Source organism: Felis catus, chromosome B3 (genome assembly GCF_018350175.1).
Source record: "Felis catus isolate Fca126 chromosome B3, F.catus_Fca126_mat1.0, whole genome shotgun sequence".
Lineage (NCBI taxonomy): Eukaryota > Metazoa > Chordata > Mammalia > Carnivora > Felidae > Felis > Felis catus.
Genome location: NC_058373.1, coordinates 148,326,102 through 148,352,899, shown reverse-complemented (window position 1 = coordinate 148,352,899; position 26,798 = coordinate 148,326,102). Strand labels below are relative to the sequence as shown.

Genomic DNA, 26,798 nt, shown 5'->3' with positions numbered 1-26,798 from the left:
TTGACCTTGGCCACAGCAGCTTCTTCCTACTTGTGTCTCCAAAGGCAAGGGAAAAACAAAAGAAAACATGAACTATTGGGTTCTTGTCAAGATGAAAAGCATCTGCACAATAAAGGAAACAATCAACCAAACTAAAATGGAACCAATGAAAGGGGAGAAGATATCTGAAAATGACATATCTCATAAAGGGTTAGTATCCAAATTCTATAAAGAACTTTTCAAAGTCAACACCTAAAAAAACAATCCACCAAAGAAATGGACAGAAGACATGAACAGTTTTCCAAAGAAGATATCCAGATATCCTACAGACACATAAAAAGAAGCTCAATATTGCTCATAATCAGGTAGATACAAATCAAAACCACACTGAAATATCACCTCACACCTGTCAAAATGGCTAAAATTAACAACACAAGAAAGAAAAGATGTTGGTGAGGATGTGGAGAAAGGGGAAACATTTTGCACTGTTGGTGGGAATGCAAACTGTTGCAGGCACTCAGGAAAACAGTGTGGAGATTCCTCAAAAAAATTAAAATTAGAACTATTCTATGATGGAGCAATTGCATTACTAGGTATTTATCCAAAGGATATCAAAATGCTGATTCAAAGGGGCACATGCACCACAATGTTTATAGCAGTGCTATCAACAGTAGATGGAAGAGCCCAAATATCCATTAACAGATAAGTGGATAAAGATATATACAATGTAATATTACTCAGCCATCAAAAAGAATGAAATATTGCCACTTGCAACAGTGTGGATGGAACTAGAGTGTATTAAGATAGGTAAAATAGGTCAGTCAGAAAAAGTTAAATATCATATGATTTCACTCATATGTGGAATCTAAGAAACACAATAGATGAACATAGGAGAAGGGAAATAAGATAAAAACAGAGAGGGAGGACACCAGAAGAGACTCTTAAATACATAGAACAAACTGTGGGTGGGGGAGTGGGCTAAATGGGAGATGGGCATTAAAGAAGGCACTTGTTGAGATGAGAACTGGGTGTTATGTGTACCTGATGAATCACTAAATTCTGCCCCTGAAACCAATACTATAGTGTATGTTAACAAGCTTGAACTTACATTAGAAAATAATACAACAAAATTAAATACATAATACATATACGCATAAAACGAACTTTTGGGGCTACCTCAAAATAACAAGCTTCTGCACAGTGAAGGAAACAATGCACAAAACTAAAAAGCAACCCACAGAAGGGGAGAAGATATTTGTAGATGACATATACTTAGGTTTAGTATTCAAAACATGTTAAGACTTTTTAATTTTTTAACATTTTTATTATTTTTGAGAGAGAGGGAGAGAGAGAGACAGAGAGACTGACAGCATGAGCAGGGGAGGGGAACGGGGAGAGGGAGACTCAGAATCAGAAGCAGGCCCCAGGCTGTAAGCTGTCAGCACAGAGCCCAACATGGGCCTCAAACCGACCAACCATGAGATCATGACCTGAGCTGAAGTCAGACGCTTAACAGACTAAGTCAGCCAGGTGCCCCTGTAAATGCTTTTTATAAATTATTTTCACATTATCAGTAGAGAGTATGTCAATGCAGTTCAGCATACTGTCATGTGAGAAGAAAAAATCGTGTCTTCCACTTGTGTATTGTGGTAAGATCTCACTGAACATGAGACCCACCCTCTTCACAAAAATTTAATCGTGCACTACAGTATTGTTAATTACAGGTGTAATGTTGTGCAGAAGCCCTCAAGAACTTAATCATCTTGCACAACAGAAAATCATACCTTTTGAGATCTACTCCTCATTGTCCCTCCCTGCAAGCTCCTGGCAACTAGCATTTCACTCTGTTTTATTGGTATCGAAACCCAAATTCAGCTGCCTATTGATGGAAAAGTCAATGTTCAAAGTTTTAGTTTTGGTGGGAAAGGAATTTGAGCTTTGTTCAGGAGGCCAGCCATCTAGAAAAATGCACTCTTCTCCAAAAGCCAACTCTGAGGTTTCTGCCTGATCCAGGGGTCTTTAAAGGAGTAGAGGGTACTTAATCAAACAAGGGAGTGCCATGGTTGTTACCATCTTTTGATCATCAGCAGACTCCATGGTGCAAGCTGCCAAAGTTACCTCAACTCCCCTGCATCTCCAGCTGAGGAGGGAACCACACATGCATGAGACGAGACTGCCAGAGGTAGTAAAGAACCACAATAAGGGATTAGAAAGAAAAACCCTTGGGGTTCACACATGGTCAGCAGTAGTTTCTGTTATCACCAGCTGGCATAAGAAAAAAAACATTATACAACCTTGTAGTTCACCAATCATCACATGGAATACTGGGAAATGTGTTCCTCAGTAAGCTGAGACAAAGCTTCAGAGCAAAAACCAAAAGGATCGAATGGCTTGCAAACTAACTAGCCATCCAGAATAAAACATGTAAAATTACAAATCAATTTTTTGAAACACCTATAAAGGTAAAATTGGCAATGTCTACCTCCACATCCCAAGGAAGAAGGAAGCAGTGGTCTCCATAATGAGGCAAAGTAGTAATCCTTAGAAAGTGACCCAGAGGTACCACAGGACATGGAATTGGTGGAGAAGTTCAGGGTGTTACAATTGCATATCCCATATCCAAGTAGCTGGAGGAAAGATGAAATGTGTTGAATAGAGCCATGTCTCTGGGTCCAAGTCCCTATGCATGTCCATGTGAGCACTCTTGAACTGGCCCACCTGCCTCTCCCATATCTACCCCAGCTGAACTGATATGCAGTGTCACCCAAGGTCACACACTGTGACTGTTACCTAACCCCACAGGTGGCCCCCAGGAGTAGGGTGCTGGCTTCCTGGCACAGCCCTATGTTTTGTCAGATGGTCTAGACCTGGCTTTGCTGAGGATCCTCCATTTAACCATTCTTACTGGCAGATGTCCCTGAGCAGGGGCATGAGGCTGGCAAAGGGCCAGGTCACTCTGAGGGTGTCCCTCTTGCTATTTGCACTCTGGGCAGTGCTGGCTTCTGTCCAGGTTTCTCAAGGTCGTCCCTCATGGTGCTACATCTCTTCTGAGGTGGTGATTCCCAAAAGGAGCTGCTCCATGGCAAGGGCATTCAGATGCCTGGTTGCCTGTCCTATAGCCTGCGTTTTGGAGGCAAAGGCACGTTATCTACCTGAGGAGCAAGAAACTGTTTTGGCCCAGAAACCTGCTGATGATGACTCAGGATGATCAGGGAGCCTTGCAGATGGATTACCCCTTCATCCCTACAGACTGTTACTACCTCAGCTACCTGGAGGAGATTCCTCTTTACATGGTCACCATGGACACATGCTGTGGGGGCCTTGAAGGTATCATGAATTTGGATGACCTTGCCTATGAACTCAGACCCTCAGCAATTCCCAACGGTTTGAACACGTTGTTTCTCAGATAGTGGCAGACACCAATGCAATGGGACCTACTTATAACCTGGTATATAAGGAGGATAAGGACCCCCTGTTCTCTCAAGCAATTTTCAGTGCAGGCCCCCAGGATCTCTAGTAAGTTGTATTCATCCCATCACGGAATTTGGAAGGACTTGTTCTCAGTTCCAAAACAATATATAGTATGGTCAACAACGTGCAAAATGTGCCCAATTCCTAATAAATCTAGTTAGCTTAATTGACTTAGTGTTTCATGGAATTTATATAAGTTACTATATTGGTTTCATGATAATTTATAGTAAGAGAGATCCAGCTAACTTGGGCAATTAGGTATTGCATCAGAGTCCTTTTTTTCGATATTATGAGTCAAAGTATTTTCGAATTCTTAAACCACATTCAACTTAACTGCGATTTGAGATGGATCCCATGAAGTTAATTTCAGCCCAGTTGTATATTCCATATGGTATCCACAAAGCTACATCATGATGGGTTATTTAGGCAGACATTATTTATTCTTGTCTGTCATAGCAACACATCAGATTGCAAGAAATACTGGTTTGTGGCTTGACACTGATGAATGTGCTTGCCAAAAAAGGCCCAACTGAATTAGGACCTGATTCCCTAGTATAACTGAAGCTTTCAGTAACTGTTTCTTCCTTCATATGCAGCACATATGAATGGGGGTTTAGGCAAGTGCATGTTCAACACCGAAGTGGTACATTTAAATAAAAGCCTGACCCACTATCATTGTGGAAACTACATAGCAGATCCAGGCAAGCAATAGGACTGTGGCTCCTTCAAGTGGTGCTACAACAATCTCTGCTGTACAAGTGATTGCATCTTAACCCCCAGAAGCAAATATAATACAGGCAGATGCTGTACATACTGCACCTATTCCGATGCTGGGACACTCTGCAGACCAATCCAAAACATATGTGATCTTCCAGAGTCCTGACGTGGGGTGTCCTTGGCGTGCCCTGTTGATTTCTATAAGCAAGATGGAACCCTATGTATTGAAGAGGGCTGCTGCTATCGTTAAAATTGCACTGGCCCCACTATGCACTGCCAAGAAATCGTTGGCAAAAATGCTGTGAAAGGTGAAGATATCTGCTATATCATAAATCAAAAAAGCAGCCAATATGGACACTGCAGAAGACCCTGGGGAATTCAACACTGAACCCTTTTCCCACACAGACGTGCCATGTGGAAGGCTGCAGTGTGGTAATGTCACACATCTCCCTCAGCTGCAAGAGCATGTTGGATTCCATCCATCTGAGATGTCAGGGTTGTGGTGTTTGGGGCTGGATTCACATCACAGCACAGGAACAATCAAGATTGGTCATGTGAGAACTGGTACTTCCTGTGCTACTGGAAAGTTCTTTCAGGATACCTACTGCACTGGCAGTGTGGCTAAGCTGAATTATGACTTTATCCTGGAGAAATGCAGTCACAGAGGGATGTGCAACAATAACAGGAACTGCCATTGCCACATAGACTAGCATCCTCCATGGTGCACTGGACGAGGCACTGGTGGGAGCACAGACAGTGGACCCCTCCAAGAAGAATGCAGTCAGACAGGCAAATTCATGGATCCGTGGTATATCTCAGAGTGGTTTTTGGTCACATCTATGCCATAATAGCTGCATTCCTTGTGGCATCACCACAAATGTCAGAATTATCAACACTGAGAAAATTAAGGAAGTGAGTGTTGGTGAAGGCAATCCATAATTCAGCCTCCAGACCGCTGGACAGCTATAGGCAATCCACCTGACTTATCTGTGAAAATACAGTAATGAGGCCACACAGCTGACATCCACATTTCTGGGCATCTACATGAGACACAGGGGTCCCCAGCATATCACGGCTCTGACACCAGGTCTCTGATGGGTCATTGACCAGCACTCTGAAATGAAACTTGAAAAATGCATGGCTGTGTCCTATATATATTTTTGTAAGGCTGTAAGTGCCCAAACTGAGCCCAAGACTATCTGCAGAGTACCTGAGTCAGCAGCTGTGTCTTGAGCTTAGGTGTCTGGTCCCAGAAATAAGACAAGTTGCCACAAGCTCCTTTATGGACAAATTCATGAGTTTTCTCCAGAACCGTGCTCTTGCACACTGAGCTTTCTCTCATTCTCCAGGTAATCTCTCCTTCCCCGGTCCCTATGTGGGTTCAAGGTGATAGAGGGCTACCACCCACCTATACTGCCTGTCCCACACTGGGGTGTCTGTGGGCCGTGAGGGAAGGTAACATAGTTTTGATCCCACCCAGTGCAAGCTGTGTTACCCTGGAGAGCAAATTTCCAAATGTGGGAGACTGAGACCATGAAGCTGAAAGGAGCACCCAATGAAATGAATCCAAAAGGTAGGCACAAGTGCCTATGGATTACTCTGGCATCCAGAGGAAACCCAGTGAATGTGAATCCCTGCTCCCTTTCCTTTGCCTACTTTTCAGTGAGTTTAACCTTAGATAGGGATCTGCCTAGGATTCCCACTTTGCTTTTCCAAGTGCCTTCTAGAATAACCACACAGAGGTGAGCCTGTTAAAAGTTAGGGAATTCAGCCCTATCCACTCCCAAGCAATCAGGTACTTGTTACCCTGTTTTCTATGTCCTGATCACTGGGAATGTGGGGTGGAGGCCTGCCTTCCATGGGTCCTTGTGCCCCCTTGCTTCTGAGGTCTGTAAGTCATAAATACTGTGCCTCCACTTCGTTTGTTGGGGGTGTACTGAAATCTCAACTTTAGTCAGAAGGGCCACGTGCATCTCATGTACCCAGGGTGGGAGTTCAATGCTTAGGGAGCCACCTATCAAAGCCCTGTGATTGGCACTTGCCTCTTCCTTGAGCAGGTCAGAATCTACATGTTCTTAATTCAGTCCCCAAGGATGGGATTGGGAGCCTAGCTGGTGCTACCCTACAATGCCTTAGAGATAAGAATGGCTCACTCATTCTTCACCCTCAACTCTCAGATGCTGTGGGAAGGAGCTGGTGCTTCTGATGGTCTGTGGCTTTGCTTTGGAATGACGCCAGGTGTTGCCAGAAACCCCCACCCTAAATTATCAATGCCATAAAAGGTGACACTCCCTACAGAGACCAATAAGCAGGCAACAGTCTGGGGTCCAGGGGTATGCATTTCCTATTCATCTCCAAATGAGATATTGCTGGACACCAAGGAACTCTTTGTTCTTAGATTAGTGTTAAAGAAGACACCAGCTGCTGGGTGCACTGTGGTGCAGCCAGCACTGTGGTGTTGTGCTTGGTTAGCTAGCAACAGAGACAACTCCACCAGAAGCATCATGGCATCCTGGGTGGAGGTAATGGCCAAGGCAAGATCCCCCTAGTGGCTGCAATCCTCCTTGCTGTCGCCAATGGCTCCCCACCTGTAGGTGTTGAGTGGCACACCCCAGTTTGGGAGGCCACAGCTTATGATTCTGCGAAGAGGTAACTTCTATCCCAAGTCTTCCCTGTCACGATCCACTGCACCAACATATCAAAGGACCAGCGTGAGACAGAAATGTTCATAGGTACTATACTATCATGGAAATGCAAGGTTTCCTGGAATCATTTGTCCATAGGGAGGGAGACAAGGACATTGATTGGTTCTTGCGGGTCTTCTTAATTGTTTCCAAGCTGTTGCTTACAGCACTTGACATGCTGCAGCTGGCTGGATTGGATCAAAACCCCCAAATTCATAATTCACTGAAAAACTCAAGGTATCAATGGCCTGTTTTCTTAGAGACACCCTAGAGGAGCTTCAAGACATTTCACTGTATCAAAAGGCCATGACAAGCACACTAAGGCATGGTGTGGGAGACACAGAACAAATAAAAAGGGGAAGGCTCTGAGGAAGAGGTTCCCCAGGCTCCCAGAACCCACAAAAGTAGGAAGAAAGAAGCTCTGACTTCTGTGACTTGGATTTTTATGGCATGACAGCACAGGCCCATTGGGAGAGAACAGCCCAGGTGAAGCAAAACTACTCTTAGGTACAATTGGGACAATTCAATGGGTGTTTTTTTTTGTTTTTTTGTTTTTTGTTTTTTGTTTTTGGTTTTGTTTTGTTTTTTGTTTTGTTTTGTTTTGTTTTGTTTTGTTTTTGCCTTTCATCATGCTCCCAAGATCACTTGACCACTTCCACCCTGGTGGAGAGGCCCTGGATAACAGAATTCAAAGAGTTCTTCCTGAAGAACCACTCTAATTTTAAGTTTGTGCCATTGAAATTTATAGAAATACCAGATTCAGTATAGCAGGCATTAGCATTGATGTCATAGTCAGATGTGACAAGGGGAATTTTCATGAAGCCCAAGACTTATTTGCTGCAAATGCTGATAGGCTCACCATCTCCACAGACAGGATCCCAGAGGAGAGTCCCAACAGGATATGAGGATTGGAGACTCTTATCCTTGCTTAGACTCTTGCTCTAATCAAGGAGTGGCACTTCAATCCAGCTCTTTTGCTCTGGAGATGACTCTCACACTTCTCTTTATGGGAAGCTCTGAAAAGAGGGGTCCCTAATGACTTAATCTCAGGACAGCCTGAGCACAAGTCAGAAACTTTTGCTCAGGCTCTTTGGGCTCTTCAAGAGACTGCTGGCCCTACCCTTCAGGTGGGTGCCATCACCTCTCCGGACATGACAGCCCTGGTGGGAGGAGCTTGGTTCTGAGTGGGTGGGGAGATGCCAAGGACCCTGCCTAGTGACATGGAGGTTCCTGGAGCATGTCCTTCCTCTGGGGACAACTGTCTGTATACTTCTTTAGCTACCCCCTAGGACACACACATAGACAACACTTTATTTCTCTCATTGACCCTACAGCCAAGTTACTGTTCTTCCCAGGAACCTCTTCAAATATAAACATGGTGCCCTTTAGCTTATGAAGTATAACAGGAGAGATAGTAGAAGGCTCTCCTCTTCCCTTTGATGTCACTGTTGGAACAACTATTACTGAAACTCTTTTAGCAATGGGCCCCTTTGACCCTACCCTTTTTTGTTAAAGGTGTGGATGCCAACACGTGCCATCAAGGCCAGTGGGAACAAACCCAGTGCCTGACATTCTTGGTGGGGGGTACATATCAGGAGGCTGTAGGGCTGCAAATCACACACCCCCACACCCAATTAAGACAGTGTATATACACCAATATTGTGTACAATAGGAGACTGAGTAATTGCAGCCCATAATTCAAGACTTACTGAAGGAAGGGGTACATTAAACACACCGTTCCTCCTTTCAATCTGCCCATTTGACAGGCATTAAAGTCCCTCCTAACAGGTGGCACTTTACAGTTGACTGCTGAAAGGTAAATGCCCAGGTGTCTGTAAGACTGTTCACTTTCCCAGGACTGTCTAGGTAGTTGAGGACATCCAAAGGGCCCCAGGAGACCACTTTACCACGATTGAGCTAGCCAGTATATCCCATTCAGCATCGATGACTGAGGTGTCCCACCCACAGCCTGCTTTCAACCTGTATGCCTCTACCCTGTGGCCATGGGCCATCCTAACAGCCCAATCAGTGCCATGATGTTTGTCTGACCAGGTCATATGGAGCTTATCATGAGTTCCCTTGATCTGGGCAATTGAGACCCACTGTCACTGGTCAATTGCCATGTGCTCCTGCCAGTTTGTAAGACATGGGAGGCTTGCAGCCCTTTGGCAGCTATAAGGTGGGTTTTGTCACCTGGCCAAGCTAGTCCAGATATTCGGTCTACTTTTATATAACTTGTAGTGTTAGGCAGCCTTACCTGGGAAGTGGCTGAGCTATGTCAGTTCATGCACACATGGCCTGAGGGTGATATGAAACGTTTTGTGATCTGGAAAGTGTTTGTGCCATTGGGGTTACACTGGAGCACCTAGTGACCATCTGGCACCACATAGCCTTGCTATGTCACCAAGAGAGAGAACCGACCACCATGCCTGTCTTCATGCAAAGGGAAATATTCTCTCCCAATACTTCACCTGTGCAAAGGACCATCCTGAAGCTTCCATGAAAGTTCTGGGCCCAATAAATGCAGTGGAAAGAAAGGAAGAGTGACATTGTTGTTCTGGTTGTGGATACCACACCCTTCCATTTATCCATCCACATTATGTGCCAACTATTTGCACTGGCAGGAATGAACACTAGTTCAGGGGATTACTTGCTATCCTGAAGTCAACACAACTGACAATCAGACTGAATATTTAATGAAGAAGAGACTTGGAAACCTGGTGTAGGGGTCTGTGTCTGACCTGCTGAGATAACCACACAGGTGAATGGGGCAGACACAGTCTGAAAGACAGCCAGTCATAGAGGGTCAGAGGGAGAGCAGGAGATGCAGTCTTTTAATAGTGGGGGAAAAGGCAGGTTCCATTTTAAAAAGTTTATTTTCCTGACAGGAGAGAGACTGAAAGAAGAAAATAGGTGGAAATGTACTTTCTTGATCCGTGACCTACCTTGTGATTCTATGTGCTTCTGGAGCCCGGGAATTGGCTCTGGGAATACTTACTTATGATTGTCATGGGAATGGCCATCCAGGGGCTTGAAAATGGCATTTTCTGGGACTATTTTCTGCATCTTGCATAAATCCAGGAGCATCTTTCCTTCATTCTGATGGCCATGTAGTCGGTTAGCAGTACATCATAAGTTCCTTCCCAGTGAGGTGACACTGCTCTCTGAAGACTTGATGCACCTCCAGTGTTCCATTAGAAGGGGTGTCAAGGCTTGTCAGTGGCAGAGGTCATGTTCTTATCTGTGGATGATGTGCTCCACGTCTACCAGTTAGTTCTTGGACATGGCTATTCATGGCAACAACTTGTTCACATAAGTCCTCATAAAGTTCACTCAACACAGGAATGAAAGTGTTAGGGATTCCTTTCTAAAATACTATCTCAAAGGGGTCATTACACTCCTGCCATTTTGAGCATTCCAAATCTCATTAAGGACCAAGGACAACGATTCTGGACATTCCAGACCAGTTTCCAGACAGATTTTTTCTAAAGTCCTTTTTGTGTCTAGTTTTTTCATGTTCCACATCTGTTCCCCACATTCTTATATCCTCATCATCCTCATCTGTGATGATTGAGGATGATGTGGGGTATGAAATTCTGATGAATACTCCAGAGTCTTTGCAAGTAGGTGTTTTGTCTCTGCGCTGAAGTGAGTTCCTTGGTCTAGCTAAATCCATAATGGAATGGCAAAGCCAGGAACCGTCTCAGGCATTACATTCCTTACCACTGTTGTGGCATTGGCATGTGTAGTCAGACAGCATCAGTCCATCCACCAAACATGCAGACATTAACCAAAGTGGAAGGAAATCTATCAAAACCATCTGGAGAGCCCCAGAGGGCAGGGGGGGCCTGGTGGGACTCCCTGGGGTCTGCTGATTTTATACAGAAACATGGTGAGGTTTACAAGTAGTGCCCTTGGAAATAATTTGGTCAGAGGTTTTGTGGGTGCCTGGGAAGAACCCACTGTCTCTCAGTTTCTTAATTATCCCATCTGATGGGGTGAGTGCAAGACCAAAGGTCAAGACCCACTCAACCCTGATGTACACCCCATCTCATCATTATCTGTCCACCTGTTGTACCCACTTGTCTTTTTCACATTGTGAGGAACTTCCATGGTAAGTAACAGTCTAAAAGTCTTCTACAGTGGGGGAAAAACAGGGGCCTCTGTTCTTGGCTGTGTATTTGACAGCCTTGTCAGTTCTATCAGTCGCTGGAGAGATAGTGTCAGTCTCCTTACACTTTGGGCTAGAGAGTGACTGTTAGCAATTTTAGCAGCAAGATCAATTGTCTGTAACGGGGCAGCAATTATATGTCCACTGGCAAAATGTCTTCTGGTACTCATGGCAGTTAGGAGCTGTGGGATTTCCAGATGGTGCCAACAGCCCTGAAGATTCCAAAGGTATGTCTGAAATGGCTGTGAATAGCGGTGGTCTTTACCTTTACAGATGTGCAAGCTTGGGAAAATCTGGAAGCCCAGTGGCTTAGACTGATTTTAAAACAGACAGAGAGTATGCCTTGAGTGCTTCCAATAGGGAAACTTGTCTGAGTGTTTCCTATGTTTCCCCACCTACAGAAGCCGTCACAAAATAGAAGTTAGGGATGACTACCAGGTGTCCCAGAAATCATGTCTATAGCTGAAGGCAATCTTGTGGAATGGAGTAGGGTCTGCCTTTTTAGGGAGGGGAGTGAGGAAGCCAGATTTAAAGCATTAACATGACGCAATGTGATGGAGGTGTTGGTCCTGTGGCATACTGGTGGGTCGGTGGTTGGCCTGGGAATTACAAACTTATCAGAAAGGAACACAGAGGTCAGTGGGGATCCTAATGTATCCATGAAGCTGCTGTGGGGGTGCAAGAATTCAGGGGTGCCTGATGGACCAAGATATAATTTTCAAGGGAAGGAAGTTATATCACATACTCATGAGGCACAAGTTGTCCCAGGATACCTGTAGCCACTCAAATATTTCTGTGGAATGAGTGGAAAAATGAGTTATTAATATTGAGTCATCTGAGAGTTGGGGTGTGCACAGATAATGTTAAGGCTTTAAAGTAGGTTAATGCCTCTGAGAGCCAGGAAAAGTACTCTGGGGCAGCATTGGGTAGGGGTGAGGGGCTTATAGAGACAGAGCAAGGACAGTGAAGTTAGGGGTCTTTGGGAAGCAGTAGCCAGGTTTACCTAGAAGTTTACACAGCTGCATTTGTGTACTGGGGAGAGGGATGTGAAAAACTGCCAAGACACTTTGTGGGGAGATTCGAAGCACTGTGACATAGTCCTATTGGTAGTAGCTGTTTGCAAACATGGATATTAAGAAGGCTGGAGGGTGTACAGCCCTGTTCTGCTCATGCTTTAGGAGGGTGGGGGAGTCTGCAAGGGCTCTCTACCTCATTTGGTAATAGAAGGACAGGTCATGGACATACTGCACAAGCGTGTACTCTTGGGTGAAGCTACAGAATGTAAGTTGGCTTCAGGAACTTGGAATAATATTGTGCCAAGTTAGTTGCCTTCCACAAGCATACCTGCAAAGAGAAAGTGTGAGTCAGGGTGAAATGGCATTGACATAAAGTTGAGCAGAGGTTCATTCCAGTAATGCATCTTCAAAACCAGGAATTGAGGAATGAATGGCAGCCTGGTTAGGGACCAAGGCGGAGGGGCGGGGGGGGGGGGGAGAGGTGACAAAAGGCTTTATGGTGCCTACATTGTACAAATCAATAGCTTTGATTGTCATCTGAACCAAATTCCACTCTTTCTTTACTCACAGGATTGGGGTGTTACAGGGTGAGGAGGTAAAGCAAGAACATCCTATTGTAACAGAGTCTATCACAGGATTAGGTCCTCCCTCCACAGCAAGACAGGGCATCTGGCTATTGATGGGAGGGGGCAGTTCCTTTCCCAGGCCCCCTGAGCACAGGCTCTGCACCAGAGGCAATCCATTCTCATGTGCATGTGAGACCCAGACACTAGAGGGCACATGTTTTAAAGACTCATCCTCTGCGGAGCACTTTGAATGGAGGTGGGTCTCCACTGGGGAAAGGGGGAAGCTTGAGGTGTCGTCTCATGGCAGGGAAATGAGAACATCTTTATTGTCCTATTGTAGGGGGCACTAGATTTGCATAACACTGCTCTTCCTACGAGGTTTTCAGGCCAGGAACCAGGAGCCAGAAAGGCATGATCATGTTAAGGACCCTAAAGACTCAGTGACTGAGGTGTGAGCAATGGGATGGGGACCCAGAGACCCCACAGTCCCAACAAAATCAGGTGACAGAGATATATATCCTCTGAGCAACAGCATAGTCACACCAGATGTCAGTTAAGAAACCCAGTTCCCAATCCTCTATTTCAATTTATTGAACAGTGAGAACTGGAGATGGACTGCAGACTAGCTGAACCCTTCAGGAGTTGGGGAATTGTCACACAGGAAGGGAAGTCAAATCCTCTGTGGCTGCTGGCATCTGGAGAGAGCTTTCTCCAAGGTTACCCTTATCTTAAGGTCAGGACCATTGTTTTCTTCAATGTCTGGATTTGATACCATCTTGAAACATTTAGAGACAAATAGGGAGGCTCCGTGTTTGGTGATGAACAGTGGTCCTTGAGCCACTGGAGACTCATACTTTTGCTCTTGTAGAGACTCTCTTTATAAGACAGTCTGATTTAGGTTCTTTTTACCTCCTGTTTTCCTTCAAACTATTTTCAGATGATTGAGTGGCACCTGAGGGATGGTGCGGCCCATCTAACTACATTCTCTCTGATTTTCCTCTTTGTATTACCAAGGTATCTGATTTGGCAGAAATTAAATGATTTCTATGCTCTGGAGCTTGGGTTTTAATGCAGCACCCCTTTGAAAAGTCTTCATGCAGCATCCCACCTGTGTCCAGGGACATTCCCCTTCTTTCTGAGCGCACAGTCCAGCCTCAACCAGCTCAGCTGAGTACAGAGAATGCCAGTCTCCAGCAAAGCCCCTCCTGGGTTCTTGCAGGTGTCCCTGGGAGATGTTCCAGCCACTATATTCCCGGCATCAGGGAGGGTTCCCAGGAGATGTCCAGCTTGTCTGGTAACTACCCTGCAGTCTTGGGTACAAACCCCCATGGTGAAAAATTTCCAGAGGAGTTGGAGTCATTAGTGCCCATTCATAGCCCCACACCTGGAATTTCACAAAGAAATGAGACTGAAGGAGTTGCCCAGATGACTGAAGCTTATCTATCTCCTGAGGCACCTAGTGGGGAGGACAGGGAGAGAATGTGTGGAAAGGATGCTTTATCTCGTGAGGCATATGAGAGTCTCTCAGTGGTAAGGGTTGTCCCCAGGGTAGTTCTCTTCTGTCATGGAGGCAGCTTTGCAAATTTTCTTCTTTTTGGCCAATGTAAATTCCCTTTACAAAGGTGGAAATGTGTACTTTGTTTTTAGGTGGTTGGGGGACACAAAAGGCTTTTCCTGCATCTTCTGGTCCTCAAGAGCCTTCAGCTCAGAATAATCAATACACCGGACTAGGGTATTGCTGGGAAGGGTATGTCCTGTCCCCGGTCACTGCTCGCCCTGACTCTGAGGGATCAGTGAAGGCGGAGGGGCTTTTGTGAGCTAAGCCATCAAGAAGGGATGTCACCTGCCTGGGCCCGGAAGTGTTCACTCTGAGTGCTCACTGCCTCCCTCCCAGTGCTTCCCACAAATTCACACAGGTCAGAGGGGTCGGGAGAGCAGCCTCCTCAGAACCCGCCATGGAGACTTTGGGAGGATGTGGGGCCGCGTCCACATGGACAGTAACCTGATCTCCTCAGGACCGGCAGTTGAGGACTCTGGAGGACGTGTGGCCGCTTCCACAGGAACAAGAGTCCAGCCTCCTCAGGACCCGCTATGGAGGATTCGGGAGGATGTGGGCCTATGTCCACATGGTTAGGAGTGGGTTTCCTCCAGACCTGCTGTGGGGGCCTCAGGAGGACATGTGGCCGAGTCCAACTGACAAGAACCAGGTCTTTTCAGGACACGCCATGGAGGCTTTGGGAGGATGTGGGGCCATAACCACACGCAGGGGAACCCAGTTCCCTCAGGACCCACTAGGGAGCATTCAGGAGGTATAGGGTCCACCTCCACAGGGACAATAACCTAGTTTCTTCAGGAACCGCTATTGGGGGTTTGATGGAATAGGATCCTGTGTCCATAGGGACAGGAACAGTGTCTCCTCAGGACCTGCTGTGGAGGATTCAGGAGGACAAGGGGCCACGTCCACAGATACCACAAACCCGGTCTCCTCAGGACCCGCTGCGGAGGCTTGGGGATGACATGGGGCCACGTCCACGCTGACAAGACCGGGTTTTGTCAGGACCCGCTGTAGAGGATTCAGGAGGACGAGGGCCCACGTCCAAACCGACAAGAACCCGGTCTCCTCAGGTCCCGCCAAGGGAGGAGCAGGTGAGGAGAAAGCGAGGCCCAGGGAGGAGGAGCTTCCGGAACCTCGAGGCTGAGGGGGGCGGTGTTCACCAGACCCTGCGGTGGAAGGACCCTGCGCGGCTTCCTGCGCGGTGACACTGTGTCCCCCACGGGGCTTACCTCACCGGCTAGGGGCTGCGGGGCCTCGCGGCCCTGTTCCTGCTCTGCGCCCACTCGGTTCCTGCCCCTTTCTCATGTGGGAGGGGTTCCAGGTCCAGGAGCGGGGTCCCTGGGCGGAGCTTGCACTCCCGCCTCTAGGGCCTTGCGGATCCCTTCAGCCTCCGCGCGGGGCGGGGTGTCCCTCCTGAGTCTGCGACGGCGCCGTGGGGAGTTCGGTGCGACACCCCGGAGCTGCAGATCGCTCTGGGCAGGACAGACGTGCTCACAGGGTCGGTTCCTGCGCGGCCAGGAGCACAGAGCCGCTCTCCGCCCCCGTGCGTCTTCCTCCGTTTCTGTCCCCAGTGCCCTGTCCTGGGACAGCAGGCCCGCCACCTCCTTTCTTAGACTTCCTCTGGGGCACGTCGTTCCTTCTGCGGCGGTTGTAAATGGCACCATCTCTTCCTTTCTCTTTCCGACGGGTCGTCAGGAGCGTGCAGACGTGCACGTGGTATTTGTGTGCTGATCTCCTATCCTGCTAGTGTCCTTGTTTAGTCCTCCGTTTCCCTTGGAAATAACGCCACCAGTTATGTTACCAGCAGAAGTGGGTTTATTCAGGAGTAGCAGAGAATTGCCATCCGGGCCCAGCAAGCTGTGGCAAAACCGCGGCCAAGTGGGGAGCACAGGGAGAGGAATGCTGTTTCGCGGAGAAGAGGAAGTTGGGAGGGTGGTTTTGAAGCGAAGTCCTCAGGAGGAAAGCAGGGCTGCAGGGCGAGCAGGCGCCTCCTGGGCCCAGCTGCAGGGGCGGTGGGTTTTCTGTAGGGGCCACAGGGCACAGCTTCCCCTGGCGGGGCCTGATCCTGGGGGTTCTCTCTGCAGAGGGTTCTAATCTTGGGTCTGTAGCCGTGGGTTGTTCCCGAGACTGACCCTGGGTGGTGGGCTCCCCCTTCCAGCCTCCCCTCCCCGCCTCCCGGGTCCACTTCGGTGAGATGTCCCTTCATTGTTTTTCACAGTTCTAACAGCTTATTAGTGGCGTCTTGTGGACAACCAGAATTCCAAATCCCACTGCTTCCACTGCACCCAAGAAACGTGGAGACGATATAACCCCCCCCCCACATGCCTGTGGTTTACGTGCTGCCTGCTGCAGAGCACGTGGCCTCTCCACCAAGGGTGAGCAGGTTCTGGGCAAAGACCTTAATTACAGCCTTTGAGTACTGTCTTACTACAGGTGTTAGGGGGCTAGGAGTTAGGGGTTACGGGATAGAGTTAGGCATATGAGTTAACATTAAAGTGGGCTCAAGGTCTTGGATAGAGGTTTAGGGTTTAGGGGTCAAAAATCAAGGTTTAGATGAGGGTTAGAGTGAGGGTTTAGGCTCAGGGATGAACGGTGAGGGGTTAACACTAAAGTTAAAGTTAGGGTTAGGGTTAGGGGTTAGGGTTAGGGTTAGGGTTAGGATTAGGGTTTAAGGTTAGGGTTAGGGTTTGGGTTAGGGTTAGGGTTAGTGTTTAAGCTTAGGGTTAGTGTTAGTGTCAGGTCAGTGTTAGTTTAGGGTTAGGGCTTATGGTTTAGAGTTAAGGGTTAGGGGTTATGGTTTAGAATTTAGCGTTAGGGCCAGGTTCCAGGAGTCTTCATTCCCTGAACCCACAGCAGTGAAATTTTCTCCCCTCATGACTGAGTGTTGTACACAATGGAGGATGCCGATCAGAACTATTCTTTAGCTTCCAAGAGCAGACAAATATATGACCATTCTTCCTGTTCGCCTCAGGAATCCTCTAGTGCAGTCGCAGTCCCGTTTTGGAAATGACATGGATATATTCCTAGTTCCATGTCGAGTATTTGTTCACCAATTCTTGAACCTGTGAGTGTTCTTTTTCAGACTTTGTAATTGAGTCCCCATGTGGAGAGAGTGTTAGCTAGGTTTAGGGTTCAGTCCAAGGACGTCGTGATGGCCGAAGCGACACCAATGTTGTGAATTTCATTGAGGGCTATCGTGAGGTTACTTCCTTTGCTGTGGGTCTGCTGTAGACATAGGTAGTTATGGTTTAGGGTGAGGTTTATGTTTTTGATTACCATTAGGGTTAGTGTTAGGTCCTAGGAGGCTCCAGGCTGTGACACCACAGCAACGCAATTGTCTCCCTGAAGGGCTGAGTGGAGTAAATAAGGGATGTTTCCAGTAAGGATTTGTCTTTGGGTTCACAGTACAGACAAGTGTGTGTAATGCTGTTCAGGTAGGACTCAGAAATCTTCTGTTATGGCTGCAACCACGCTTTGGAAATGATATGGTGATGTTCCATGTTCCATGTCGAGTATTTCTGCACCGATTCTCTAACCCGTGTGCATGCTGTTTTCAGAATTTGGAATTGGGTCCCACGGGGAGAGAGTCTTAGCTCAGGTTAGAGGTCATTCCAGGGACATCGCCAGGTCTGATTCGACACCAGTGTTGTGAATCCATGGAAGTCTGAAATAAGGGCACATGTGCTCCTGTGGGTCTGGTTTAGAGTTAATGTGATAGATAGGGTTATGTGTAGGGTGACGGTTGTTTTTAGTGTTATGGTTCTGGTCAGAGTTAGGTCCCAGGAGGCTCCAGGCACTGACTGCACAGCAGAGGATTTGTCTCCCCGAAGGTTCAGTGGAGTACACAAGGGAGGGTGCCAGTCAGGATTAGTCTTTGGTTTCCAAGGCCAGTCAAATGTATGGGGCTCTGGTCAGGTAGGCATCAGGAATCCTATCGTGCAGCTTCAGTCACACTTTGTAAATGACATGGTGATATTCCACGTTCCATGCTGAGTATTTCTGCACTGATTCTCTAACCCGTGTGTGTGCTGTTGTCAGACTTTGGAATTGGGTCCCCATGGGGAGAGAGCCTTAGCTTGGGTTAGTGTTCTGTCCAGGGACATCACCAGGTCCAAAGCAACACCAGTGTTGTGAATCCATGGAGGGCTGAAATGAGGGCACATGTGTGCTTGTGGTCTGGTTTAGAGTTAGTGTGATAGATAGGGTTATGTGTAGGTTGAGGATCATTTTTAGGGTTAGGGTTAGAGTTAGGTCCTAGGAGGCTCCAGGCACTGACCCTACAGCAGAGGAGTTGTCTCCCCAAAGGACTCAGTGGCGTAAACAAGGGAGGGTGCCTGTCAGGATTAGTCTTGGGTTCCAATGCCAGCCAAATATATGGGCACTGGTTGGGTAGGCGTCAGGAATCCTCTCGTGCAGCTGAAGTCGCACTTTGGAAATGCCAAATATTTCTGCACCGTTTCTGGACTCCATGTTCATGCTGTTGTCAGACTTTGGTATTGGGTCCCCATGGGGGAGAGCCTCACCTAGGGTTCAGGTTCGGTCCAAGGATGTCACCAGGACTGAAGCGACACCTTCCCGTGAATTCCATGGAGGGCTGAAATGTGGGCTCATAGGCGGGTGTGGGTCTGATGTAGAGTTAGTGTGAGAGATAATGTTAGGTTTAGGTTTAGGCTTAGGGTTATGGTTCTGTTTAGTGTCAGATTAGTTCCCAGGACGTTCCAGGTCCTGAACCTACAGCAGTACAGTTGTCTCACTGAAGGGCTGACTGGAGTCAGAAGGGAGGGTACCGGTCAGCATTAGTCTTTGCGTTCCAAGGCCAGACATCTATATCTACACTCTTGAGTAGGCCTCAGGAATCCTCCTGTGCCCTGGGGGTTCTCTCTGCAGAGGGTTCTAATCTTGGGTCTGTAGCCGTGGGTTGTTCCCGAGACTGACCCTGGGTGGTGGGCTCCCCCTTCCAGCCTCCCCTCCCCGCCTCCCGGGTCCACTTCGGTGAGATGTCCCTTCATTGTTTTTCACAGTTCTAACAGCTTATTAGTGGCGTCTTGTGGACAACCAGAATTCCAAATCCCACTGCTTCCACTGCACCCAAGAAACGTGGAGACGATATAACCCCCCCCCACATGCCTGTGGTTTACGTGCTGCCTGCTGCAGAGCACGTGGCCTCTCCACCAAGGGTGAGCAGGTTCTGGGCAAAGACCTTAATTACAGCCTTTGAGTACTGTCTTACTACAGGTGTTAGGGGGCTAGGAGTTAGGGGTTACGGGATAGAGTTAGGCATATGAGTTAACATTAAAGTGGGCTCAAGGTCTTGGATAGAGGTTTAGGGTTTAGGGGTCAAAAATCAAGGTTTAGATGAGGGTTAGAGTGAGGGTTTAGGCTCAGGGATGAACGGTGAGGGGTTAACACTAAAGTTAAAGTTAGGGTTAGGGTTAGGGGTTAGGGTTAGGGTTAGGGTTAGGATTAGGGTTTAAGGTTAGGGTTAGGGTTTGGGTTAGGGTTAGGGTTAGTGTTTAAGCTTAGGGTTAGTGTTAGTGTCAGGTCAGTGTTAGTTTAGGGTTAGGGCTTATGGTTTAGAGTTAAGGGTTAGGGGTTATGGTTTAGAATTTAGCGTTAGGGCCAGGTTCCAGGAGTCTTCATTCCCTGAACCCACAGCAGTGAAATTTTCTCCCCTCATGACTGAGTGTTGTACACAATGGAGGATGCCGATCAGAACTATTCTTTAGCTTCCAAGAGCAGACAAATATATGACCATTCTTCCTGTTCGCCTCAGGAATCCTCTAGTGCAGTCGCAGTCCCGTTTTGGAAATGACATGGATATATTCCTAGTTCCATGTCGAGTATTTGTTCACCAATTCTTGAACCTGTGAGTGTTCTTTTTCAGACTTTGTAATTGAGTCCCCATGTGGAGAGAGTGTTAGCTAGGTTTAGGGTTCAGTCCAAGGACGTCGTGATGGCCGAAGCGACACCAATGTTGTGAATTTCATTGAGGGCTATCGTGAGGTTACTTCCTTTGCTGTGGGTCTGCTGTAGACATAGGTAGTTATGGTTTAGGGTGAGGTTTATGTTTTTGATTACCATTAGGGTTAGTGTTAGGTCCTAGGAGGCTCCAGGCTGTGACACCACAGCAACGCAATTGTCTCCCTGAAGGGCTGAGTGGAGTAAATAAGGGATGTTTCCAGTAAGGATTTGTCTTTGGGTTCACAGTACAGACAAGTGTGTGTAATGCTGTTCAGGTAGGACTCAGAAATCTTCTGTTATGGCTGCAACCACGCTTTGGAAATGATATGGTGATGTTCCATGTTCCATGTCGAGTATTTCTGCACCGATTCTCTAACCCGTGTGCATGCTGTTTTCAGAATTTGGAATTGGGTCCCACGGGGAGAGAGTCTTAGCTCAGGTTAGAGGTCATTCCAGGGACATCGCCAGGTCTGATTCGACACCAGTGTTGTGAATCCATGGAAGTCTGAAATAAGGGCACATGTGCTCCTGTGGGTCTGGTTTAGAGTTAATGTGATAGATAGGGTTATGTGTAGGGTGACGGTTGTTTTTAGTGTTATGGTTCTGGTCAGAGTTAGGTCCCAGGAGGCTCCAGGCACTGACTGCACAGCAGAGGATTTGTCTCCCCGAAGGTTCAGTGGAGTACACAAGGGAGGGTGCCAGTCAGGATTAGTCTTTGGTTTCCAAGGCCAGTCAAATGTATGGGGCTCTGGTCAGGTAGGCATCAGGAATCCTATCGTGCAGCTTCAGTCACACTTTGTAAATGACATGGTGATATTCCACGTTCCATGCTGAGTATTTCTGCACTGATTCTCTAACCCGTGTGTGTGCTGTTGTCAGACTTTGGAATTGGGTCCCCATGGGGAGAGAGCCTTAGCTTGGGTTAGTGTTCTGTCCAGGGACATCACCAGGTCCAAAGCAACACCAGTGTTGTGAATCCATGGAGGGCTGAAATGAGGGCACATGTGTGCTTGTGGTCTGGTTTAGAGTTAGTGTGATAGATAGGGTTATGTGTAGGTTGAGGATCATTTTTAGGGTTAGGGTTAGAGTTAGGTCCTAGGAGGCTCCAGGCACTGACCCTACAGCAGAGGAGTTGTCTCCCCAAAGGACTCAGTGGCGTAAACAAGGGAGGGTGCCTGTCAGGATTAGTCTTGGGTTCCAATGCCAGCCAAATATATGGGCACTGGTTGGGTAGGCGTCAGGAATCCTCTCGTGCAGCTGAAGTCGCACTTTGGAAATGCCAAATATTTCTGCACCGTTTCTGGACTCCATGTTCATGCTGTTGTCAGACTTTGGTATTGGGTCCCCATGGGGGAGAGCCTCACCTAGGGTTCAGGTTCGGTCCAAGGATGTCACCAGGACTGAAGCGACACCTTCCCGTGAATTCCATGGAGGGCTGAAATGTGGGCTCATAGGCGGGTGTGGGTCTGATGTAGAGTTAGTGTGAGAGATAATGTTAGGTTTAGGTTTAGGCTTAGGGTTATGGTTCTGTTTAGTGTCAGATTAGTTCCCAGGACGTTCCAGGTCCTGAACCTACAGCAGTACAGTTGTCTCACTGAAGGGCTGACTGGAGTCAGAAGGGAGGGTACCGGTCAGCATTAGTCTTTGCGTTCCAAGGCCAGACATCTATATCTACACTCTTGAGTAGGCCTCAGGAATCCTCCTGTGCATCAGAAGCCATGCTTTGGAAATGATATGGTGATGTTCCACGTTTCACATAGAATTATCACGCACCGCTTCTCAACCCATTGTGTGTGCTGTGGTCAGACTGTGGAATTTGGTCCCCATGTGGAGAAAGCCTTAGCTACAGTTAGGGTTTGGGCCAGGAAAATCTCCAGGGCTGAAGTGACATCAGTCCTGTGATCTCCCTGTATGGATGATGTGAGGGAACATGCATGGTGTGAGTCAGGTCTAGGGTGAGTATTAAATATGAGGTGAGGTTCAGGTTCACGTGTATACTGTGGGTCACCATTAAGATTAGGGCTTGGTCACAGGAGGCTCCTGGCGCCATATCCCCAGTAGGGCCATTGTCTCCCCGCAGGGCTGAGCAGAGGTGTCTAAGGCGGGTCCCAGTCAGGCTGAGTTTTGGGTGCCAGGGCCACTCCTCGGTTAGACCTCAAGAAGTCTCCTGTGGAGCTCCTTCTGGTGTTTGGAAATGACATGGTGATATTCCAGGTTCCATGCCTCATAATCCTCCTCCGCTTCTCGGCCCATGTCCGTCATCTCCTCAGACTTAGGAATTGGGTCCCTATTAGAAGAAAGCTTTAGCCAAGGTTAAGTTTTGGTGCAGGGACGTTGCCAGGGCTGAAGCGACACTAGTGCCCTGTCACCCTGGAGGGCTGAATGAGGGTCCATGTGCGGGTGCCAGTCATGTGTAGGGTTAGGTTTAGAGTTGAGGTGAGGTTTAGTTTGAGCGGTATGTGAGTGTCACAGTTAAGGTTAGGGTTAGGTCCCAGGAAGCTCCAAGTGCTGAAACTCTAGCAGGGTAGTGGTCTCCCCAGAGGATTGAGTGTAGGCCTCATCGGAGTGGGCTGTTCAGGCTTAGTCTTTGTGGGCCAAGGCCAGCCTTGTGTTTGTTCCATCTTCATCTTGGCCTCATCAACTCCTTTGTGCAGTTCCATGGGGGCATTGGAAATGTCATTATGATGTTCCATGTTCCATGTCGAATAATCCTGCACCACTTCGGGCCATTTGTGGTGTTCTCAGAGATAGGAATTGGGTCCCCATCCCGAGAGATCCTTAAATAAGGTTAATGTTCTGTCCAGGGGCTTCACCAGTGCCGATGTGACACCATTCCTGTGTGTCATGTGCATTGAGTTAAGGTTTGGTATTGGGTTTGGTGTTAGGGGTTAGGGTTACAGTTAGGGTTGGTGTTAGGGGTTAGTGTTAGGGGTTAGAGTTAGGTTTATGCATTAGGGTTGGGTTTAGGGTTACGGTAAGTGTTTAGGGTTATGGTTAGGAGTTAGGGTTTGGAGTTAGAGTTAGGTTAGGCGTTAGGTTTGGGCTTGGTTTAGGGTTAGGTTAAAGGTTTTGGTTTGGGTTTGAGAGTTAGGGTTATGGTTAGATGGTAGGGTTAGGGTTAGATGTTAGTGTTAGTGTTAGGGTTTCTGTTAGGTTTAGGGGCAAGGTGAGGTCTAGTTCTACGACTTTGGTTCAGGTTATCGGTTAGGTGATTACATTAGGGGTTGTGGTTAGGGTTAGTGTTAGAGTTTTATGTTGAGGGTTAGGTTTAATATTAGTTTTTCTAATTTTAGCGTTAGTGGGTGGAATTAGAGCTTTAGTTAGGGTTTTAGGGTTACAGTTATAGGTTTATGTTTAGATCGTTAGGGTCAAGATCAGGGTTAGTTTGGGCTATGTTTACTTTTACGGTTGTGTAGGGTTAGAGTTGGGTTTAGGCATACAGATAGGGACAGGGTTTAGTATTTGTGTTATGGTTAGGGTTAGCTGTTATGTTTAGGTGTTGGGTTTTGGGTTAGTGTTCGGTTAGGCCTTGGGCAAGAAGTAGGTCATGCTTGCACTTACACTTGTAGTGGGAGGATGTTCCTGCGGGACCCCACCCTCCATATGCTGGGATTGCATTCCTTTTGTCTCCCCTGTCTCTCTGCACTGTAGGCTGTTCTTGCCTTGCCCCATTGCAGCTCGGCTCTGTAGTGTTCACACTGTCACCCTGCCCTCTCGGTATGGTAGGATTTGCCTTACTTACTCATCCATTTTTAATCTCTATACCATTATAATTTTAATCTCTATACCATTTATTTCTCCTCTGATTTTAATTATTTTCTTCATTCTGCTGTTTGGGTGTTTTGTGTGTTTTTCTTTCTCTGTTTTTGATAATTATAAGGTTATGAAGTTTACTTCAGGTTTTTTTTTTTTTTTTCCTGAGGCAGACCTGTATTATTATAAACTTACCTGTTAGAACCAGTTTTCCTTCTTTACAGAAGTTTGGATTGTTGTGTTTTCATTTTCAAATTTTTCCATGTTATTTTGGATATTGTCTTTCATTTCTTGGTTGAGCCATTGATCGTTTAGTAGCCTGTTCTCTAACTTCCATTTTTTTGTGCCTTTTCCAGTTTTTTTTTCTTGTTGTAGTCTTCTATTTTCTTAGCATTGTGGTCTGAAAAGACACACGTTATGACGTCGATCAGTTTGACTTTCTTTGGCTTCTTTTATTACCTAACATTTTATAGAGTGTGGGGAATGTTACATGTGCACGTGGAAGAATGTGTATTGTGCTGTTTTAGGATGGAATGTCTAAAACATATCAGTTAAGTCCATCTAGTCTACTGTATCTTTCAAAGTCACTACTTCCTTGTTGATTTTCTGATGGAATGATCTCTCCATCAATGTCATTGTGGTGTTAAAGTGCCCTACTATGATTGTATGACTATCACTTCTTTACTTTAGTCTTTGACTGTTTGGTATATTTGGATATTCTCAGGTCTAGTGCATATATGTTTACAATTGTTCTTTTTGTTGGATTGTACCTTTTATTAGTATAGTGTCCTTCTTTGTCTCTTGTTACTGTTTTATTTCTAAATCTATTTTGTCTTATATAGGTATGGCTACTGCAGTTTTATTTTGATACTTTAGTTCTTTAATTAGTCTTTTGTAGGTAGAAAATAGATGGGTCCTATATTTATTCATTCTATCACCCAGTGCCTTTTATTATGAAGAGAGAGAGCACAGGCATGGGAGGGTGGGGTGGGGGGAATAGGGGAAGAGATAGACAAAGAGAGAGAGGAAGAGAGAGAATGAGAATGAGAATGAATCGTCACCAAGTTCCACGCTCAATGAAGAGCCCAGTTGGGGCTCAATCCCATGATCCTGGGATTATAGCCTGCACCGAAATCAAGAGTCAAAATCTCAAGCGATTGAGCCATCCACTTGCCCCTATCTGTCACTCAGTGCCTTTGATTTTAACATTTATTCTGTTTCCATTCAAAGTAATTGATAGACATGTACTTGTCCTAGTATTACTTGATGTTGGTTGTTTCTGAATTTTTCGGATCCTTTCTTCTCTTTCTCTTTTTTTGCTTTATATATACTGGAGTAGTTATGCATGGTGACAGATGACAGCTACACCTGTGTTAGCGTAGCAGAATGTATACATTTGTCCAATCACTATGTTGTTCATCTGAAACTGATGTAACATAGTGTGTCAGCTATTCCCAACTAACATGTTTTTTTAAACAAGGTAAAGGACTGAAATAAAAAGTTTAATGTAAAAGAACCTGTTAATATCTAATCAAGAAATGCAGTGAAGTTCCAAACTAGAAATTCACCATATCAAATTCTGTATCATTCCTATACACTAACCCAATTATCTAAGAAGAAGTAAAGAATTTGATGCTATTTACAATAGCATCAAAAACAATAAAAATTATAGGAATAAATTTAGCCAAGGAAATAAAAGATCTCTCTACAGAAAACTATAAAACCTGTGTGCAGGAATAGAAGAAATTCAATTTGGGTGAAAGAAAGGGGAGAACACACAAGTCAGTGAGAAGCCATCCCATGTCCATCTTTCAGAGGAAGTAATATACAATGTCCATACTACCCAAAGCCATCTAGAGATTCAGTGCAATCTCTATAAAGACTCCAAATGCAAGTTTTATGCAATTAGAAAATCATATCCTAAAATGTACTTGGAACAACAAAAAGACTCCAAGTAACCAATGCAAGAAAGAACAAGACAGGAGGCATCACACTTCTTGATTTCAAGCATCCTTCTAACACAAAGAAATTAGTTATGTCACTGGCATAAACACACACAAAAAACAATAAAACGGAAATTGAGAGCCCAAACTAAACCCATGCATGCACAGTCAACTAGGATTTGACAAGGGAGTCGAGAATACACAGTGGAGAAGAGTAGTCTCTTGAATAACTGGTTCTGGGAAAATTGGATATTCACATGCATAAGAATAAAGCTTAGCATCGTATATTACACCACTTTCTAGAGAGTGAAAGGAAGAAACAGAGAGAGATGTGGTTAGAGACAAACAGAGACAAAGAGGAAGTACAAGGAGGAAAGTAGAGATGTAGTCCAGGTATGTGGACGGGGTTAGATGGGCCAGGGGAGAGGGGATGTATGAGGTGGCTCTGAGTGCTGGGGCAGAAAGGGCTTGTATCATGGGCATCAGAGTTCCATGACCCCAAGACTCCAACATCCCTGGGTCCAAGCTCTGCAGAGGCCATTGCAATTGAAAAGATGGGTATCCCTCTTTTCTTCTGGAATTGTGAGGTTCAGCCTCATGTTCTGTCATGGAGAGGGATGTCTTGAGGAAGAGCTGCTGCTCTTTGGCAGGTAAACTCCAGAGCCTGCCCTGTGGGAACGTGTCCTGGAGCCATCTCCCTCACTGCCCCAGGCCCTGTTGGATGTCCTCCTCCCCCACCAGCTGGCCTTCCTCAAGTTCTGAACCCAGGAATCAGGCATTGTGTTGCCCCAAGGTCCTACAGTCTGGACCTGGCAGAGGTGGACTGCTGATATTGATAAAAAAAATATTTGACACTAATGTCCATATCCTTCCTCTGGGACTAGCAGTGTGCATCCAAATCGTGGGTTGCTATCCTCCTGTCCAAAACCAATCTGAGGATTCCAGAAGGTAGGTGAACCCTTTAAAACACCATAGTCTTCTC

At 46.4% G+C, this 26,798-nt stretch overlaps 1 pseudogene; it reads left to right on the top strand.

Annotated features, from left to right (window-relative positions):
• The first annotated feature begins 2,795 nt into the window (after nt 1-2,795).
• On the top strand, nt 2,796-14,738 carry LOC111560973 (annotated as a pseudogene).
• The last annotated feature ends 12,060 nt before the right edge of the window (nt 14,739-26,798 follow it).